Genomic DNA, 22,979 nt, shown 5'->3' on the forward strand with positions numbered 1-22,979 from the left:
TCGAAATTGAGGCATGGAGGGAGAGGGTCTGGTGGGTAGGAAGGCACCGACGGACCGAGCAGCGTTGTGCCCCGAGGAAAAGAAGACGAAGAGATAGGTATGTCGTATGTTCCTTTTGTCCTTTATTTTCTTCCTTTTTCTTTATTAATTTTGGGGATAACGTTAATGAAAAAACGATAATACATGAGAATATAATGTTGGTAAATAAATTATTGAGAATGGTATACTCTAAGTCGATTCACTCGTTGGTCCGTGACTTACATTTTTTTGTATTATATTATTATATTAATTAATCTACATATATAATTATAAATACCTTACAATATTAATCGTATTTGTTAATTTGGTAACGAGAGACGGTAGTTGCGGCCAGATGGATAAAATATTAGGTAATTGGGTACATCGAAAAGAAATAGCGTAACACTAAGTGCCAAAGAAACTCATATTTAGCAGACTAGCGGTGGAAAACAAGAAAAAGGAGTATTGTTTTACTTCTCATAGTAACATAGGCAATTTGGCTACGCAGTGGCCGGATAGCGGATAATTGATATATAGCTATTGGCTGATCCAATCCCCAATCGTTGCTTATCCAAACCCAAGATTGGGGAAAACAATATGGCAAAGTATTAATACTATTTCCTTTGTGTTTTTTAAAGCTCGACATTGTTCAGTGTCTCCATATAATAGTATAGATTTATATTGTTTTACTTCTCTTTGCTACAACAGGCTTATATCTAGCAACTCGACTCTAGCATAATCGGGCTAGCTTAGCTCAAACAAGAATTGCACACTACTGGTAATCCTATTTTTGTGTCATCCATAATTTGAAACAATTTATTGTGTTTTGCAAACAACGGTGTCTGGATCTATTTGTACTGTTGGGTGAACATTTTGTATTGCATAATTTGTAAAATGGAAAGGTATAAAAGATGAATTACAGATCTAAAATGACTGAATGAAACAAATGTTGGGTGTTTAGCCTGTGCACATCCCTGATCCTAAAAAGTGTATGCTCACTGTCAACTTAAATCACTACAAAAAATCACATTGTAGATGAGTTGATATGTAAGGCTATCCGCATTGTATGTACACAGTTCTTAATTATTTAAGATTATTGTATGAAACAAAAAATGTCTTGAATCAAAACTAACTTGGAGAACAATGAACTTGGTATTCAATTTTTGGGAGTTCTGCTGAATATGATATGTAGCATGCCTCTGAAAAACAGCAATAGCAAATAAGCATGTTGTATATTGATATTAACGTGTAGTCAGGAATATTAATAATACACAATGAAATACATGATCTTGCAAATCATGAAATAAAACTGGGAATATTTTTCTTATAGACATAGCTGCATTAGGTTCATATTTTCAATTATTATATCCTTCTTTTTCCATGTTCATACTTGCTTTGTATGTACTTAAAAAAATATTGGTAATATATCTGGGATGCATCATCATACATGTACTTAAGAAAAATATTTGTAATATATTTGTGATGCGCGTTATTAGTTATTAGTGTTTCTAATTGTAAAGTGGATCTCAATGCGTCATAGATTAATTTCATTTTTATTGGTATGGTTAGAATTCTGCAGTATGATAACCTTACCATTGGAATAAAATTACTGTTTTAGGACACTATACGCTTTAATAAAATATGCAATAGAAATTGACACCTCTTTCTTTCATCAACATGGTGATTGTTCACTGTTCTGTATTCTAGCTGGCTGCTACTTGTTCATAGCAGTAAAATGGTCTAGAGAATAGCATAAATTGATGTACTATAATCATTTCAAAAGGCATGCAGAATTCTAGCTGTGCCAGTAAAAGAGTGAAACTAAATGAAAAAAGGTGATAAACGCCTACAAATCTGAGTATTGCAGTGGTTTACAGAGCACAAACTTGTGTTGTTATTTCTTGTATTATGAACCAAGACTGTTGGGTTGGATTTTGAGGGAATGATAGCTAACATTTAGGTACTTGGATGTTCTTATTTGTCCCGCTGCAGCTATTTTTGCTAGGTATCTTCCATTTTATGAACTTTGTTGGGTCTGAGGAGTAATGTTTTAATAGATTATACCTAAATTCATCTAAAGACTTTTTTTGTTCTGCAAACGAATAATTTGCTTTCAAGAGATTGTTTATGCCATTATATATTCATTTCCCTTCACAATAGGCTGCTCCTGAAGGATCTTTTGTTCTGCTACATGGTTGTGCTCACAACCCAACTGGAATAAACCCAACTCTTGAACAGTGGGAGAAAATTGCATATGTCATTAAATAGAAAAGGCATATGCATTTCTTTGATGTTGCATATTAGGTGAATTGTTTTTGCTTGAGTACCTTGTCTCCTACGTATGTATCACAGTATGTCTTCCGCTGATTGGTAGGTTTTCCTTTTAGGGTTTTGCCAGTGGAAGCCTTGATGAAGATGCATTTCCTGTCAAGCTTTTTGTTAAGCGTGGCGTGAAAGTGTTTGTTGCACAATCTTACAGCAAGAATCTTGGTCTATATTCTAAAAGGATTGGTGCAATAAATGTGTGTGCTCAGCACCAGAAGTTGCAAATAGGTATTATTTTTTTACTGATTGCTTGCGTGGTACCCTCGGCCCAATGTCATTCAGTAGTTGCAAATGCTTAAGCAAGCACAATAGGCAAGCCATTTGTATTTTTCCCTTCATTAACAATCATTTTTTTCTAATAGTTGCTTCAATTATAGAATTGACAAGTAATAGTCTTCCTGTTGCTGCAATTAACTTATCTTCTTATGGCATTCCACGATGCTTCCTTTCAAGGTAAAAAGCTAGCTAAAAAGATTGACACGACCCATGTACTCGAACCCCCCCATTCATGGTGCCAGGATAGTTGTTAATGTTGTTGGTGATCCAACCATGTTTGGTGAATGGAAACAAGACATGGAGCTAATTGATATGCGAATCAAGAATGTAAGATGGAAGCTCTATGACAGTTTGTTTGCGAAGGACAAGACGGCAAGGACGGGTCTTTCATTCTAAGGTAGATTAGCATGTTCTCCTACACTGGCTTGAACAAAGCGTAGGTAACACGGCTTCCACATCTGTTGTTGCGCAGACATCACACGCTAAATTAAGTTCCAATCACCGGTTGCACACTCTTTGTTGTCTGCAGAGTACCATCATATGCGCAATTTCGTTTTTTTGTCTGCAGGGTGACAACATGATAGATAAGTGGCATGTTTACATGACAAGGATGGGCAGATCTCATAAGTTGGGCTGTCTCTGGAAAAGTGTGATTACATGAGTGCCCTGCCACTCTACAAGTTGCAGAGATTATTGCTACCCAAGGGTCGACAACACCCATCCAAATCCAATGTGACCGCTCAGGGTTACCGTGTAGTAGGAAATTTTCGTATGATCGCTGAGTGGTACTCCTCTCACCTAAACATGCACTAACTATTTATTTTATTGAAGATTTTGTATGCCCGTTGCAACGCACGGGCACCTAACTAGTATTTGCATGAATTATACATATATGATGAAAATGACAACTGACCTGGTACAGATTTATTTCAAGGTTGTATCACGTTATCTTCAATGTCTGAACTATATGACTCAGCCCAAAGAACCTCGTCAATCAACTCTCCAAATGTATCAACTAGCTTGTACTGCTTCCTACCAATCTTATTCAGACATTGCTTCATAGTGGCAACTATCTTGCAACCTCTGAGTCATAAGCAAGCAACTTAGCTTGGAACTTTGAGCGTGGATGTACAGGAAGCTACTGGATCTTAGTTGACATCAGATCTTGGATAAGATGCAGTTGGATGCTTATGTTGGGAAGTCGACCATGTTCATTTGGATCTGCCACACTTGATTCTGGCCTTAGTGTAGACTGTAGTAAACAATATATAATAAGAGAAAAAATATGTTAAGAAACAGGCACATAGAGAACAGTGTGGGTATGTAATGTAACCTCAAACTGACCAATAAATGCCGATTTTGTGACGTAACAAGTCTCACTGCTGCTCCAAAACTGATGAAACCAGATGAAAATTAATAATTATGTATATGGATTGACTTGTAGCATCAAGTGAGATCATGAGATAACTACTATAATCAATTGGATTTAAAATAGTCATAGATAAGATTGTTGTAAAAAAACAAAAAAATTCTGATGTGATACACCTAACATAGATGACACCTTATATTGTGCAACATGGAAACACTACAAAACAAATATAGTATCAAAAATTGTGCAACCTGAAAAAATGAATGAATTGGACATAAAAACTAAAATTATGATAGAAGTGAATACTCATAGGGCAATAACCAAATGGTTCGCCACCCTGTCGAGGCTTACGCTTATCAGCCATTGACAACGTCCTTATGATATTCTTGTTAAAATACTTGATGTGGGGAGTGCCACTTTTGTTGTTGGGAGCTGCGGCATGGTGCAAGTGGTCCAAATAATAAAGCTACATAACATATAGATATCATGTGTCATATGCAAATGAAGATAAGTGAACGTAAACACAGAATATATGAATGTATTTTCAGCTTGCAATTGATTAATCTAAGAAAAGATTTACCATATTAAGTATGAAACTTACAAGAACAATGATGGAACACCCGTATATCGTTGCCGAGACGTTACTAGTGCTTCTATTGTGCCATTTCTGGGCAGCTTCACATAGGCCGCTGAAAATGAGATGGCACCAATCAATGTGAGGGAACCGCTCCAATTCTTTCGTCAGTAGAACCTTGTTGTAAGATATCGATCAGCTAGCCGTTGGGAAAATCAGCCGGTTGAATAGTATTAAAAAACATCGGATTGACAGCTCATCATCGTTGTCTAGCCTCAGTCTGTCCTGTAGCTTTGAAATCACAAACTCATCCTTGCTAATACTTAGGGAGGACCGAAGGTTTGCTGCGGCATTCACTTCGTCAATATTTAGTGGCTTCCCACCACCCGAATTTGGAAGACCCAATATCAGATGGACAGTCTACTTGGTGATTTTTAGTTCTTTGTCTGGACCAATACGAAGAGTCATGTCTCTGGGGTCTAGCTTCTGCATGAGCCAACAAAGAAGTGTCCGACATCCAATTGCATCAATCGTCATGTCAAGAATGCTGGATAAACCTTTTCTGACTATAGCTTGACGTTGCCTTTCATTCATTATCTGAATGGACGCAAGAACATCTCCTGGGTTGCATCTGATGTTGAGTCTCTGTAAAAAAATGTGGATAGATTGATAAATATGTTAATAATTAAATATCATAGTATCTGCATTCTTATTTTTACATAGTTCCATGGTCTATTACTGTTTTGGATTGATATGCTAAGGTAATATAGTAAGTTGTATGTTGCAGCACAGGAAGTATGCATTGTGATTGTATGCATGATTAAAATATTGGAAAAGATAAGTTTCTGCAATGTTGTAAACTCACCTGCGTCTTGTTTGGGGCATCCATTTTGATATTACACTTCTTTTTTTGGGGCTCAAAGTCATCATCATCATCCATACTGCACATGGGGAGCTTTTTAGCATCGGCAACAACACCTCTCTTTCTATGTTGCAGAGGATCACCATCACATCGAGTATTTGGAGGGTCTCCGGTGTCTGTCGAGCGCGGGATGTCGACACTGAAGCATTCTTGACTTGACTCAATGATTAATCTCTTCGGATTGGTTGGGAGTCGATCAACCTTCCACATCATTGAAGCAGTTGCCTGCGGAGCAAACAATGTAAAACATATGTGCAACTAATAAAAATGATTAACAGTGAACAAATATACATGCTGATTTTACATTTACTTTATTGACTTACATACATCAACATATAAACAAATGACTATATGAAATAATTGTACACTCTACACACTCGTCCACATTAGAATACCTTAATTATGTTATATGGCCCTAGAAACATAGTAGATAAGTGAACAAAACAACATAAACAAAGCACTTATGTGGCATCTATCATAAAAAAAGAAAAAGAAACATAATGAAAAAGAAATATATCATAAGACTATTTGCATAACCAACTAAAATGACATATTTGATCTACAGCATAGACATGCCTTCATGAATCATTGCATCATAGGAAAAAATATTTTTTATCGATTCGTTTATATGCTAAATGGTGAAATAGATAGTATAATATAATGCAACCAGACTTTTATAAATTGCAAAGACATCAACAAAACAATTATACTTGAGGATGATTATATCAGTATGGTGTAAGCTATGAATGCAGTAACAAATACAACTTAGTAAAAATACATAAACATTAATATTCAGAGATACTTATGGCAATGACATATTAGGTTCTTAAATTTTAAACAAATGAGTTTCATGGATTAAACACAACAGGGCTATAATGTAAACCTATTTAATGCAGCTAGCCTTAAAGTCGTATCATTGCATTGTAAAAATTGCCATATACATTTATGCATACCGACAGAATGTTCATACAAAACAATATTTATCCAATGACTAACTAGCAAAATAAACAAATGAATGCAGTAACAAATACAACTTAGTAAAATACATAAACATTCATATTCAGAGATAATTATGGCAATGTCATATTAGGTTCTTACATTTTAAACAAATGAGTTTCATGGATTAAACACAACAGGGCTATAATGTAAACCTATTTAATGCAGCTACCCTTAAAATCGTACCATTGCAAAGTAAAATGGCCATACACATTTATGCATACCAACAGAATGTGCATAAAAACGATATTTATCCAATGACTAACCAACAAAATAAACATTTATGCATTAGTAGGTGACCTGTGATTTCCTTGTCATCGACGGCCAGAAAATCCATCAGTGGTTGAAACAGAGCAGCCTAGTCGTCGGTGACGAATTTGGGCACCTGGAATACGGCGCGGTTGTTAATGCCTCACAAATACGGCACACGAGCAGTGGATAAGAAAATGGCAGAGATGAATGGGTGAGATTGGGAAATAGCGATGAAGCGCAGAAGAATTAGTGAGGAATGCGAGCACCTTGGGAAGGCGGACGACTGTCAACGGGGCGGGTAGACGACCAATGTCACACGGTGCGCGACGATTGTCAGCGGCGGGGCGGCTCGACGAGAACTATCAACGGCGGCGCCGATTAGGGTTGAGGGCGTGCGGTGGTAGAGGAACGAATAATCGCCCTGGCGACGCCCGATGAATCGCGGCGAGTCATCCAGGTAAATTGACCGCGACAGGAGTTAGGGTATAGAAGTAGTTGGCCACGTGGAAAGTGGGCCTAAGCTGGTTTTTCTGGAACGTGGGTTCAGATGAGGTGCTCTATTTACGCCAAATCAATTTTGTTGCATAAACATTGAACGGAATTGGCATTAACATGTTTTGACTATGGCATGGGTAGTTCACCGCGTGGAAAGTGGGCCTAACCCGGTTTTCTGGAACGTGGGTTCGGAGGTGGTGCTCTGTTTACGCTAAATTGGTTTGGTTGCATAAATAGTGAACGTAAGTGGTCTTAACCGGGTTTGTTGTGTGGCTGGTGAAAGGAAATTAGGCTTACACCTATTTCCTAAATGATTTTGGTGGTTGAATTGCCCAACACAAATAATTGGACTAACTAGTTTGCTCCAGTCTATAAGTTATACAGGTGCCAAAGGTTCACACTTAGCCAATAAAAAGACCAAGAAAAGGGTTCAACAAAGAGAGCAATGGACAACCGAAGTGTGCCCTGGTCTGGCGCACCGGACTGTCCGGTGTGCCACCGGACAGTGTCCGGTGCACCAGGGAACTCGATGCCCAACTCTTCACCTTCGGGAATTTTCAGAGGGCTCCGCTATAATTCATCGGACTATCCGGTGCACCACCGGACAGTGTCCGATGCTCCAGGGGAGAGCGACTCTGAACCCGCCAGCTTCGGAAATCCGCTCCGCTATAATTCACCGGACATGTCTGGTGCACACCGGACTGTCCGGTGAGCCAGCGGAGCAATGGCTACTTCGCGCGCAACGGTCGACTGCAACGCATTAAATGCGCGCCTGCGCGCGCAGAGAACAGAGCACGCGCGGGTGGCACACCGGACAGTCTACAGGCCTTGTCCGGTGCGCCACCGGACAGCCAGGCAGGCCCACAAGTCAGAGCTCCAACGATCGGAACCCAACGGCCTGGTGACGTGGCTGGCGCACCGGACTGTCTGGTGCGCCCATCGACAGCAGCCTTCACCAAACGGCTAGTTTGGTGGTTGGGGTTATAAATACCCCAAACCACCTCACATTCAAGTGATCCAAGTTTTCCACCTTCCAACTACTTATAAGAGCTCTAGCATTCAATTCTAGACACACCCAAGTGATCAAATCCTCTCCCAATTCTACAAAAGCTTTAGTGTTAAGTGAGAGAGATTTGTTGTGTTCTTTTGAGCTCTTGCGCTTGGATTGCTTCTTTTTCTCATTCGTTCTTGCGATCATCTCAATTGTAAACAAGGCAAGAGACACCAATTGTGTGGTGGTCCTTGCGGGAAGTTTGGTTCCCAATTGATTTGAGAAGAGAAGCTCACTCGGTCCGAGGGACCGTTTGAGAGAGGGAAAGGGTTGAAAGAGACCCGGTCTTTGTGACCACCTCAACGGGGAGTAGGTTTGCAAGAACCGAACCTCGGTAAAACAAATCCGCGTGTCACACTCTTTATTCGCTTGCGATTTGTTTTGCACCCTCTCTCTCTCGGACTCGATTATATTTCTAACGCTAACCCGACTTGTAGTTGTGATTAAGTTTGTAAATTTCATATTCGCCCTATTCACCCCCCTCGAGGCGACTTTCAATTGGTATCAGAGCCGGGTGCTTCATTAGAGCCTAACCACTCGAAGTGATGTCGGGAGATCACGCCAAGAAGGAGATGGAAACCGGCGACAAGCCCACTACAAGCCACGGGAAGGCTTCATCGGAAGAGTCCCGCAACAAAGGGAAGGGGAAGGAGAAGAAATCCTCTTCCCACAAGTCGCATCGGAGTGGCGACAAGAAAAAGAAGATAAGGAAGGTGGTCTACTACGAGACCGATACTTCATCACCCTCCACCTCCGGCTCCGACGCGCCATCCATTACTTCTAAGCGCCATGAGCGCAAGAAGTTTAGTAAGATCCCCTTACGCTATCCTCGCATTCCTAAACATACGCCTTTACTTTCCGTCCCATTAGGCAAACCACCAACTTTTGATGGTGAAGATTATGCTAGGTGGAGTGATTTGATGCGATTTCATCTAACCTCACTCCACAAAAGTATATGGGATGTAGTTGAGTTTGGTGTACATGTACCATCCTTAGGGGATGAACATTATGATGAGGACGAAGTGGCCCAAATCCAACACTTCAACTCCCAAGCCTCAACTATACTCCTCGCCTCTCTAAGTCGAGAGGAGTATAATAAGGTGCAAGGGTTGAAAAATGCTAAGGAGATTTGGGACACGCTAAAGACCGCGCACGAAGGAGACGAGGTGACCAAGATCACCAAGCGGGAAACGATCGAGGGGGAGCTCGGTCGCTTCCGACTTCGCCAAGGGGAGGAGCCACAAGACATGTACAACCGCCTCAAAACCTTCGTGAACCAAGTGCGCAACCTCGGGAGCAAAAAATGGGATGACCACGAAATGGTTAAGGTTATTTTAAGATCACTTGTTTTCCTTAACCCTACTCAAGTTCAATTAATTCGTGGCAATCCTAGATATACACTAATGACTCCTGAGGAAGTAATCGGGAATTTTGTGAGCTTTGAATTGATGATCAAAGGCTCAAAGAAGATCAACGAGCTTGACGGCCCCTCCATGTCCGAAGCACAACCGGTCGCATTCAAGGCGACGGAAGAAAAGAAGGAGGAATCTACTCCAAGTCGAACTCCCATCGACGCCTCCAAGCTCGACAACAAGGAAATGGCGCTCGTCATCAAGAGCTTCCGCCAAATCCTCAAGCAAAGGAGGGGGAAAGATTACAAGCCCCGCTCCAAGAAAGTTTGCTACAAATGTGGTAAGCCTGGTCACTTTATAGCAAAATGTCCTATTTCTAGTGATAGTGACAGGGGCGACGACAAGAAGGGGAGAAGAAAGGAGAAGAACAAGTACTACAAGAAGAAGGACGACGATGCCCATGTTTGCCGGGAACGGGACTCCGACGAGAGCTCCACCGACTCCTCCTCCGACGAGGACGCCGCAAACATCGCTGTCACCAAGGGACTTCTTTTCCCCAACGTCGGCCACAAGTGCCTCATGGCGAAGGACAGCAAAAGGAAGAAGGTAAAATCAAGATCCTCCACTAAATATGAGACCTCTAGTGATGAGGAAAATGCTAGTAATGAGGAGGATAACTTGCGCATTCTTTTTGCCAACCTCAACATGCAACAAAAGGAAAAACTGAATGAATTGATTAGTGCTATCCATGAGAAGGATGATCTCTTGGACACCCAAGAGGACTTCCTTATTAAAGAAAACAAGAAGCATGTTAAGGTGAAAAATGCTTATGCTCTAGAAGTAGAAAAATGTGAGAAATTATCTAGTGAGCTAAGCACCTGCCATGAGACTATTGACAACCTTAGAAATGAAAATGCTAGTTTAATTGCTAAGGTTGATTCAAATGCTTGTAATGTTTCAATTCCCAATCTTAGAGATGACAATGTTGATTTACTTGCTAAGATTGAAGAATTAAATGTTACTCTTGCTAGCCTTAGGGATGAAAATGAAAAATTGCTTGCTAAGGCTAAAGAACTAAATGATTGCAATGTTACAATTTCCGATCTTAGAGATAAAAATGATATATTGCGTGCTAAGATTGTTGAACTTAATTCTTGCAAACCCTCTACATCTACCACTGAGCATGTCACCATTTGCACTAGATGTAGAGATATTGATGTTAATGCTATACATGATCACCTTTCCATGATTAAACAACAAAATGATCATATAGCTAAATTAGATGCTAAAATTGCCGAGCATGAACTTGAAAATGAAAAATTTAAGTTTGCTCGCAGTATGCTCTATAGTGGGAGACGCCCTGGCATAAAGGATGGCATTGGCTTCCAAAGGGGGGACAATGTCAAACTTAATGCCCCTCCTAAAAGATTGTCTAATTTTGTTAAGGGCAAGGCTCCCATGCCTCAGGATAACGAGGGTTACATTTTGTACCCTGCCGGTTATCCCGAGAGCAAAATTAGGAGAATTCACTCTAGGAAGTCTCACTCTGGCCGTAATCATGCTTTTATGTATAAGGGTGAGACATCTAGTTCTAGGCAATCAACCCATGCTAAATTGCCTAAGAAGAAAACTCCTAGTGCATCAAATGATCATAATGTTTCATTTAAAACTTTTGATGCCTCTTATGTCTTAACTAACAAATCCGGCAAGGTAGTTGCCAAGTTTGTTGGGGGGAAACACAAGGGTTCAAAAACTTGTGTTTGGGTACCCAAAGTTCTTGTTTCTAATGCCAAAGGACCCAAAACAGTTTGGGTACCTAAAACAAAGAACTAAATTTGTTTTGTAGGTTTATGCATCCGGGGGCTCAAGTTGGGTAATCGACAGCGGTTGCACAAACCATATGACAGGGGAGAAGAAGATGTTCTCCTCCTACGAGAAAATCCTAGATCCCCAAAGAGCGATCACATTCGGGGATGGAAATCAAGGTTTGGTCAAAGGACTAGGTAAAATTGTTATTTCACCTAACCATTCCATTTCCAATGTTTTTCTTGTAGACTCTTTAGATTACAATTTGCCTTCCGTTTCTCAATTATGCAAAATGGGCTACAACTTTCTATTTACTCATGTAGGTGTCACTGTCTTTAGAAGAAGTGATGATTCAATAGCATTTAAGGGAGTGTTAGAGGGTCAGCTATACTTAGTAAATTTTGATAGAGCTGAACTCGACACTTGCTTAATTGCTAAGACTAACATGGGCTGGCTCTGGCATCGCCGACTAGCACATGTTGGGATGAAGAATCTTCATAAGCTTCTAAAGGGAGAGCACGTTTTAGGATTAACAAATATTCATTTTTAGAAAGACAGGATTTGTAGCGCATGCCAAGCAGGGAAGCAAGTTGGTACTCATCATCCACACAAGAACATCATGACGACTGACAGGCCACTGGAGCTCCTACACATGGATCTATTCGGCCCGATAGCTTACATAAGCATCGGTGGGAGTAAGTACTGTCTAGTTATTGTGGATGATTATTCTCGCTTCACTTGGGTATTCTTTTTGCAGGAAAAATATCATACCCAAGAGACTTTAAAGGGATTCTTGAGACGGGCTCAAAACGAGTTCGGCTTAAGGATCAAGAAAATTAGAAGCGACAACGGGACGGAGTTCAAGAACTCTCAAATTGAAGGCTTCCTTGAGGAGGAGGGCATCAAGCATGAGTTCTCTTCTCCCTACACCCCACAACAAAATGGTGTAGTGGAGAGGAAGAATAGAACTCTATTGGACATGGCAAGAATCATGCTTGATGAGTACAAGACTTCGGATCGGTTTTGGGCCGAGGCGGTCAACACCGCTTGCTACGCCATCAACCGGTTGTATCTACACCGAATCCTCAAGAAGACATCATACGAACTCCTAACCGGTAAAAAGCCCAATATTTCATATTTTAGAGTCTTTGGTAGCAAATGCTTTGTACTTGTTAAAAGAGGTAGAAAATCTAAATTTGCTCCTAAGACTGTAGAAGGCTTTTTACTAGGATATGAGTCAAACACAAGGGCGTATAGAGTCTTTAACAAGTCCTCTGGACAAGTTGAAGTTTCTTGTGACGTTGTGTTTGATGAGACTAACGGCTCTCAAGTAGAGCAAAGTGATCTTGATGAGATAGGTGATGAAGTGGCTCCGTGCATCGCGCTAAGGAACATGCCCATTGGGGATGTGTGTCCTAAGGAATTCAAAGAGCCTCCAAATGCACAAGATCAACCATCCTCCTCCACGCAAGCATCTCCACCAACTCAAAATGAAGATGAGGATCAAGTTGATGAAGGACAAGATCAACAAAATGAGCCACCTCAAGATGACGACAATGATCAAGGGGGAGATGCAAATGACCAAGACAAGGAGGATGAGGAACCAAGGCCGCCACACCCAAGAGTCCACCAAGCAATCCAACGAGATCACCCCGTCGACACCATCCTCGGCGACATTCATAAGGGGGTAACTACTAGATCTCGTGTTGCACATTTTTGTGAGCATTACTCTTTTGTTTCCTCTATTGAGCCACACAGGGTAGAGGAAGCACTACAAGATTCGGATTGGGTGGTGGCGATGCAAGAGGAGCTCAACAACTTCACTAGGAATGAGGTATGGCATTTAGTTCCACGTCCTAATCAAAATGTTGTAGGAACCAAGTGGGTGTTCCGCAACAAGTAAGATGAGCATGGTGTGGTGACAAGGAACAAAGTCCGACTTGTGGCCAAAGGATACTCCCAAGTCGAAGGTTTGGATTTCGGTGAAACTTATGCACCCGTAGCTAGGCTTGAGTCAATTCGCATATTATTGGCCTATGCTACTTACCATGGCTTCAAGCTTTATCAAATGGACGTGAAGAGTGCCTTCCTCAATGGACCAATCAAGGAAGAGGTCTATGTTGAGCAACCTCCCGGCTTTGAAGATAGTGAGTACCCTAACCATGTTTATAAACTCTCTAAGGCGCTTTATGGGCTCAAGCAAGCCCCAAGAGCATGGTATGAATGCCTAAGAGACTTTCTTATCACTAATGGCTTCAAAGTCGGAAAGGTCGATCCTACACTCTTTACCAAAACTCTTGAAAATGATTTGTTTGTATGCCAAATTTATGTTGATGATATTATATTTGGGACTACTAACGAATCTACATGTGAAGAGTTTAGTAGGATCATGACATAGAAATTCGAGATGTCAATGATGGGGGAGTTGAAGTACTTCTTGGGATTTCAAGTGAAGCAACTCCAAGAGGGCACCTTCCTAAGCCAAACGAAGTATACTCAAGATATTCTAAACAAGTTTGGGATGAAGGATGCCAAGCCCATCAAGACACCCATGGGAACTAATGGGCATCTCGACCTCGACACGGAAGGTAAATCCGTCGATCAAAAGGTATACCGGTCAATGATAGGTTCACTACTCTATTTATGTGCATCTCGACCGGATATTATGCTTTCCGTATGCATGTGTGCAAGATTCCAAGCCGACCCTAAGGAAGCTCACCTTTACGGCCGTAAAACGAATCTTGAGATATTTAGTTTATACTCCTGAGTTTGGGCTTTGGTATCCCAGGGGATCCACATTTGATTTAATTGGTTATTCGGATGCCGATTGGGAAGGGTGTAAAATTAATAGAAATAGCACATCGGGGACTTGCCAGTTCTTGGGAAGATCCTTGGTGTCTTGGGCTTCAAAGAAGCAAAATTCCGTAGGTCTTTCTACCGCCGAGTACATTGCCACAGGCCATTGTTGCGCGCAATTACTTTGGATGAGGCAAACCCTTAGGGACTACGGTTACAAATTAACCAAAGTTCCTCTTCTATGTGATAATGAGAGTGCAATCCGCATGGCAGATAATCCCGTTGAGCATAGCCGCACTAAACACATAGCCATTCGGTATCATTTTCTAAGGGATCACCAACAAAAGGGAGATATCGAGATTGCATATATTAACACTAAGGAACAATTAGCCGATATCTTTACCAAGCCACTAGATGAACAAACTTTTAACAAACTTAGGCATGAGCTAAATATTCTTGATTCTAGGAACTTCTTTTGATGTCTTGCATACATAGCTCATTAATATACCTTTGATCATGTCTCTTCCATATACTATGACTAATGTGTTTTCAAGTACATTTCAAAAACAAGTCATAGGTGTATTGAAAGGGAATTGGAGTCTTCGGCGAAGACAAAAGGCTTCCACTCCGTAACTCATCCTTTGCCGTCGCTCCGAGCAACTCTCCGTCTTTGGTATAATCTTCACTCATGTTTTATTTGCCAAAGGGGAGAAAGTAGTTTTACCAAGGGCTTATATTTCACTCAAAGTATCCGTTTTTGGCGATTCATGTCAAAGGGGGAGAAAGTATTAGCCCAAAGCAAAAGGACCGCACCACCACCTAATCTTAAAAAAACTAACTAATGATTTTCAATTGGTAAATTTCAAATTGGTATCTTATTGTGTTCAAAAGGGGGAGAAAGTAGTATTTTCAAAATTGATATCTTAAAACCCTCTTGAACACTAAGAGGAGGATTTCATTGAGGGGGAGTTTTATTTAGTCAAAGGAAAAGCATTTGAAACAGAGGGAGAAAATTTCAAATCTTGAAAATGCTTCGCAAAATCTTATTCATCTACCTTTGACTATTTGCAAAAGAACAAAAGAATTTGCAAAAACAAAACATGTGGTGCAAGCGTGGTCCAAAATATTAAAACTAAAGAAACAATCCATGCGTATCTTATAAGTATTTATATTGGCTCAATTCCAAGTAACCTTTGCACTTACATTATGCAAACTAGTTCAATTATGCACTTCTATACTTGCTTTGGTTTGTGTTGGCATCAATCACCAAAAAGGGGGAGATTGAAAGGGAATTAGGCTTACACCTATTTCCTAAATGATTTTGGTGGTTGAATTGCCCAACACAAATAATTGGACTAACTACTTTGCTCCAGTCTATAAGTTATACAGGTGCCAAAGGTTCACACTTAGCCAATAAAAGACCAAGAAAATGGTTCAACAAAGAGAGCAAGGGACAACCGAAGTGTGGTCTGGTCTGGCGCACCGGACTGTCCGGTGCACCAGGGAACTCGACGCCCAACTCTTCACCTTCGGGAATTTTCAGAGGGCTCCGCTATAATTCACCGGACTGTCCGGTGCACCACCGGACAGTGTCCGGTGCTCTAGGGGAGAGCGACTCTGAACCCGCCAGCTTCGGAAATCCGCTCCGCTATAATTCACCGGACATGTCCGGTGCACACCGGACTGTCCGGTGAGCCAGCGGAGCAACGACTACTTCGCGCGCAACGGTCGACTGCAACGCATTAAATGCGCGCCTGCGCGCGCAGAGAACAGAGCACGCGCGGGTGGCACACCGGACAGTCTGCAGGACTTGTCCGGTGCGCCACCGGACAGCCAGGCGGGCCCAAAAGTCAGAGCTCCAACGGTCGGAACCCAACGGCCTGGTGACGTGGCTGGCGCACCGGACAGTGTCCGGTGGCGCACCGGACTGTCCGGTGCGCCCATCGACAGCAGCCTTCACCAAACGGCTAGTTTGGTGGTTGGGGTTATAAATACCCCCAACCACCTCACATTCAAGTGATCCAAGTTTTCCACCTTCCAACTACTTACAAGAGCTCTAGCATTCAATTCTAGACACACCCAAGTGATCAAATCCTCTCCCAATTGTACAAAAGCTTTAGTGTTAAGTGAGAGAGATTTGTTGTGTTCTTTTGAGCTCTTGCACTTGGATTGCTTCTTTTTCTCATTCGTTCTTACGATCATCTCAATTGTAAACAAGGCAAGAGACACCAATTGTGTGGTGGTCCTTGCGGGAAGTTTGGTTCCCAATTGATTTGAGAAGAGAAGCTCACTCGGTCCGAGGGACCGTTTGAGAGAGGGAAAGGGTTGAAAGAGACCCGGTCTTTGTGACCACCTCAACGGGGAGTAGGTTTGCAAGAACCGAACCTCGGTAAAACAAATCCGAGTGTCACACTCTTTATTCGCTTGCGATTTGTTTTGCACCCTCTCTCTCGGACTCGATTATATTTCTAACGCTAACCCGGCTTGTAGTTGTGATTAAGTTTGTAAATTTCAGATTCGCCCTATTCACCCCCCTCTAGGCGACTTTCAGCTGGGGCTCTCTACAATTATTGAGAGCCCATGGCTCTCAGTATATAAACTATATATTTACCCATTCGTCCACGTCACCACTTGCCTTGCCAGCCACACGATCTTCATCTGATGTCAAACGAGGCAGCCTCCGGTTACAGCGTTGAGCCTTCTAGACAAAGTCGTCTTCCCTAGCCACACCAGGTGATTGGTCTCCCACCCTCGCCGCGTCAAATGAACGCCAGCAGGAGCTCCCCACCTCCCTCCCTCATCCCCCCAAAAAAATGCACCCTTGCTCTTGATGCACTCCCCCTTACTGCCCCTCCCCTGCTGTCGTTCCTTTGCCTTCGAGCAGTGATGTCACGACGCACACCGGTAGGAGCTCCTTCCTTCGCTCGTCCCCACCCCCTCCTTAGACGCAGCTCTGCGTCGTCGCCGCATCCATGCACGTCGCCATCTAGCCGCGCGTCGTGCCCGCGTGACTTTGCTGTGCACCTACACCCGCCATGCCACGATGTAAACAACACAGCCTCGCCCCGCTCCACCTCCAGCTTCGAGTCTCGCATGGCACCGGCCTACCAAGAAAGCATCACCCTCGTGTTCTCGCCCGGGTCGGTCGACTTTCTCTTCTGCTTGCGTCGTACCACAGCCGTCGCATCGCCCTTTACATCACATATATTTTCTGCATCTCCAGGCGCTCCTTCAGACCTCGCTATACCTCGCCGGAGCTTGGTTCTGATCCGTGGACAAAGGGGAAGGCGGTGAATAATGGAAAGATAGCGAAGGAGAAGCTCACGGGCGGCAATTCCCACGACAGGAAGCTAGCTTAGGCCTTGTTCGTTTCTGTCGGATTGCACCCGGAATCGTTCCAGCTAATCAAAATTTATATAAATTAGAGAAGCAATCCGGTTAGGAATCGTTTCGACCCACCAATCCGGTACAAACGAACAAGGCCTTACGTGATGTGCGGGTCAGACAGGTTCAGACCACTGACAGCCACAACCTTGCTAAGCATGTGAGTTCATCGGGTCGCTAATCGTATGCTTCCTGGCTTAAGCCAAGTTGATGGGAGGCTACTCGCTTGAATATTCACTTCCATTATTCTATTCGATAATGACAGAAAACTTTATTATATTTTATATATGTTTTAAACTGTTGCTGTGACGATAGAGGTGCCTAGTAATCTCTCTGTATCAGTCTGCCCCATATCCGTTTTGTTTTTGGCTCATCTCATACTATACACACCATGTGTTTGTTCAAATGCCTATGACGAAATCATGTTGCAGTACATGGTAATAGAGTAATAGTTTTTTTTTTCAAATGTTGTTTTGTCACAGCCTTAAACTTACTACGTCTTTGATATTCGTGGTGGCTTAGATCTTGAATGTTTTCAAAATCAACGTGCATACCAAGCAATTCGCAAGGGCAAGTAAGCCAAGTTTAATCTCTACTCGAAAGGATAGTAGTAAAATTGTTGGTTCCACAGCATTGCTAATGCAGTTTGATTATTTGTGTGTTTTTTTTCAATGTACACATTTTTGTTCGGATCTCTTTCTATAAACCACCAACTGTATAATACATTTTCCAATTTGATATTTCCTCTGATAAAACACTATTCTATAGTCAAGCCATTGTATGTTGTACAGACTCCAGAGAACATGAACTCTGAATATATAGACTAAAATTTATTCAAAAGTTAAGCTACAAATGATAAACTATGAATCTAGCACCATGGCGGCAGCGCGCAGGTGCGCGCGACAGCTACTATATATATAAGGCAGGTATAACGGGAGCTCTGGGCTTCGGATATTAAAGAGTGCCCGGGTCGGTTACAGGATCTGGTCCGCTGAACCAAGTGCGCATGAGTATAATGGAGACGAGACAGAGAGCATGGAGGACAGACGGCGCCGTGACGCAGTTGGTTAATGGAAAGGCGGTAAACATATGGTAGTGGGCGGAATTATAGGGATTAGATTCCACATGCAAACATGCTTACTCTGATACGTGGGCGTGGAATTTATGAATCTTACATGGGGTATAATGGCGGGAGTTAAAGACAATATCGAATAAGATGTTGAAAGATATGGCATAAAACAGATACGCTATAAATGTTGCATATATAGTATATACAGTTTGGCGTAAAACATTGAGTCATTTAGCGTAAGTAGTGTGTTAGGGTTATTTGTATTACATGTACATTGCTATAATATCGGTATGGTTTTGGAAATTATTGAAAATGCCCTAGAAACGTGGATGTGGTTACTTGTTTAGTATAGCATCTGTGATTTCCTTTCATTCGAAAAAAACCCATACTGCATAACTAGTTGGCGGTGGAGATGGCCGGCTCTGGACAATCGCCAGCGATGGTAGGAGATGACGTTCGTCTTGATCCAGAGACAGAGAGAGTAGTTGATGGTAACTTACTGGTTACACCACCTCCTGCTCTACTGGGGCCTGTAATCGACGAGATGAGCATAGGGGAGGAAGGAGAACAAAGGGTTCGACCTCCGATGTCCAATATTTGCTCCAGGGAGATGGATACGCCTCAAATACTGCACTGTAAGTCCAATTGTTGTATTTGATTCTTGATTGATTAGATTGTTATGATCATAATCCATGGTACAAATAAGATTGTCAATGAATTGCAGCAAAAAACATTGATCCGAATATAGTGCCAACAGTAGGGATGACTTTCAAGGATATTGATGATGCATATAAATTTTATAAAAGGTATGCATATGAAGTTGAATTTCGATTGAAGAAATACAGGGAGAAGACATTCAGTAAGTGGATAAATCGTTCACGTGAAGGTAAAAGTGCACCAAAACCAAATGATACACCTAGGATCAGGAATAGGAATTCTGGCCGTACGCAATGTAAGGCTGGAATCAAATTAAAAAAAATATGATGATGAAAAAATGTGGTAGCTGTAAAGATTGAACTGGTGAATTTGGAGCATAACCATGAGTTCATAACTGACGAAGCAGAGAAACAACATCTACGTTGCAACAAAAGTCAGGATGCAGAATTCATAAATTTTGTTGATGCAATGCATGATAGCCGAGTGCCCCAGCATTGCATAATTGATTTTATATCAGACATGCATGATGGGCCAGAGAACGTTTCGGTAACTACTCAAGATCTGAAAAACATGTAAGGAATCTTTTGTTGTTGACTATGAATATATTGAGTGCCATATATATTACTATAGTAAATGTTTGGATGTTCTTTTTTTGTACAAAAATTGTAGGAGGGCAGCAAGGAGACGAGAAAACTGCACAAATGATGTAGCTAAACTTCTGTCTTTCTTTACGGAATGCAAGAAACAGAATCCACAATTTTTTTGTGATTTTCAGCTAGACAAGGATGGGAAAATAGTGAGTATTTTATGGTCACACGCAAGTATGCAGGGGGAATATGCAGATTATGGTGATGCTGTGACATTTGATACAACACACAAGACCAATATGTATGATAAACCACTGGGCATGTTCATTGGAGCTAACAGCCATTTGTAGTGTACAGTGTTTGGATTTGTGTTGTTGGGAGATAAAACAGTTCAGACTTTTGAATGGGCTTTCCATTCATTCAAAACATGTATGGGATGCCAGGGACCGAGAGTTATGCTAACAGGTATGTGGTATGTGAATTTGTTATGCTAACACGTTAAATTATTTATTGTGATAGTCAAATAATGGTTTGTGAGCAATTGCAGATCAAGATCCTGCAATGCCAATTGCTCTAAGAATTGTATTTACAAAAACAATTCACAGACTGTGTTTATGGCATGTTTAGAACCAATTTATGCCATTCTTAAATGAATTATATGCAAGGTTTGCTGATAAGGATTTTAAAACAAAATTCCAATCTATTATACATCATCCTTTAACTCCTCGTGAGTTTGAATGTGCCTTGGAAATGATGCTTGAAGAATACAATCTGCATGAAGATATGACTCTACGCAAGTTATATGAAATAAGGAAAGAATGGATACCATCATTTTTTAAAAATGACTTCTGTGGGGTAATGGTGTCTACACAACGCAGTGAGAGCATGAACAGATTAGTGAAGAAATCACATGTAGATGCGAACACCCCTCTGCATGAGTTTGCTAAACAAATGATGAAAATGTTGCATATCAGGAAAATGAAAGAATCAAAGGAGGAATTGATGAGCAAGGTATATCGTGTTTGTTATCAATAATCAATGGCATACATATTTATGTAAATACATTATTTAATTATGATGTTAACGTTTTATAGGGACCAAGGACAACCGATACGTTGTATAGGTTTGAAGTGAGAGTCTCTAGGGCATACACCAGAGCTGTTATGAATAGATTTGAGGAATCAATGAAATACGCCACTGCATACAGAATATTGAAGGACACAGACGGTTGTGATAAAGATTGGATCGTACAACATACAAAAAGATCTAATAAAATTGTGTGGGGACAACATCAAATCAAGATAAAGCGGACATAGAAGCTGGAGAGTATACATGCTAGTGCAAACAGTGGGAACATACATGTTTGCAGTGGCGGACACATGACATAAATTTACGTGGGGCCAAACAAAATCGTAAAACAACTAGACAAGATTGTAAGGCACATGTAATATTGCATATAGAAACTAGTGACCGTACGATAAAAGCTAGAATTTGAATGTACACCTTTCTCGCTTCATCTTGAACATTTTTATCATACTCATCAATTTGTCTTTTTAATGTTGGATTTAAAACTATTTCATCTAGATTAGATATTCTTCCAATATTTAATTGTTAAAACTCTTGTTTGCGCAATGGTCGATTGAGTAGGGTGACGCACTAAAAGTAGGTTGTTTTAGACTCTCTCCAACAGATGTACTATGACGTTTTATATCCTAAATTTTAAAAGAGATTCTCGTCCTCTACACGTCAACAGTGTCCTCTAAATTTAGGGGACACTGTTGGATCATTGATATATGTAGTTTCTCTCCTCTATTCATTTTAATACTTTAAACAACAAATTTAGCAAAACTAAAATATGTACAATACATTTGAGATACATTTGAGAGTATGACAAATACATATGTACAGAAAATTAAAGTAAAATGTGTCTAATATAGGTATTTATTTATAGAGGACGAAATTTAGAGGACGATGCAGGAGAAAGATTAGATATACAAGAGGGAATATTTTATAGGAGATCGTAAAGGATGAATATAGAGAATGGATATAAAGGACATTGCTGGAGATTGTATTAGCAAACTGTGAAGTTGGATGGTAGACTGGAACGATGGAAGTGGCATGTTCAGTGTAGTTTTGGTCTCGTATACTTGCTATTTTTTACAGTATATTCAACGTGTATATATAAGGAGACAAGAAATTGAGGCGGGGCCATGACCTACTTTGCCCCACTATTGGATCCGCCCCTGCATGTTTGAACAAATTGTCTTGATTATACGACTAAAAGTGCATATTAGATTTTTTTTATTGTTATACAAAATAATATATATCATTAATAATATAATGATTGGTCTTCATGATTTCAGGTCTATTATGTGTTCATCTTTTAAGAGACTTCATGCATCTACAAGTTGAAAAGATACCTTCAAAGTATATATTGCAAAGGTACACTGTCTCATCAAGACAAGATGTACCGTTCGAAAGAATTGATAAGAGCTTCAGGGGAAAGGATGGAGTTACTAAATCATACAGACATAAAATGTTGCTAACGAAAACAATGAAAGTTGTTCGCCAGGCGTGTATGTCAAAAGCAGGGTACGATAAGGCAATGAATGTGTTGGATGAGCTTGATGGCGTTCTATGCCGATTGGAGCCAGACATTGGATGTAATGAGTCATGTGATGTTAGTGATGATGAGGAAAAACAGGTAATAAAATTCAATTTTTTAATGTTAAACTATTTGGAACATATGAGTATGTATGGTCATATATTTTTTGTAACAGGAAGGAGAAATAATAATAATGCTGGGGAGGGAATGGATGAAGATGACAATTCAATTACATGCCACAAAATAGTATGTAAAAGATAAATATATAATCTTGCATGAAGTAGTGTATGTAATGAATATATGAAATCAATGTACTAAAAAATATTTTATTATGTAGGATGATCATAACATTATGACTGGATGTGGACCTGCGTTAAAATTAATAACAGCTGGTAACCATGTAAATATTCAACATTTGGTGTTCATTTTGTATATAATGCAATAG

General features: G+C 40.8%; 1 pseudogene; it reads left to right on the forward strand.

Moving 5' to 3' along the window:
* The first annotated feature begins 13 nt into the window (after window positions 1-13).
* On the forward strand, window positions 14-17,591 carry LOC109942126 (aspartate aminotransferase, chloroplastic-like; annotated as a pseudogene).
* Window positions 17,592-22,979: the final 5,388 nt, after the last annotated feature.

This window comes from Zea mays, chromosome 1, assembly GCF_902167145.1.
Source record: "Zea mays cultivar B73 chromosome 1, Zm-B73-REFERENCE-NAM-5.0, whole genome shotgun sequence".
Classification (NCBI taxonomy): Eukaryota; Viridiplantae; Streptophyta; class Magnoliopsida; order Poales; family Poaceae; genus Zea; species Zea mays.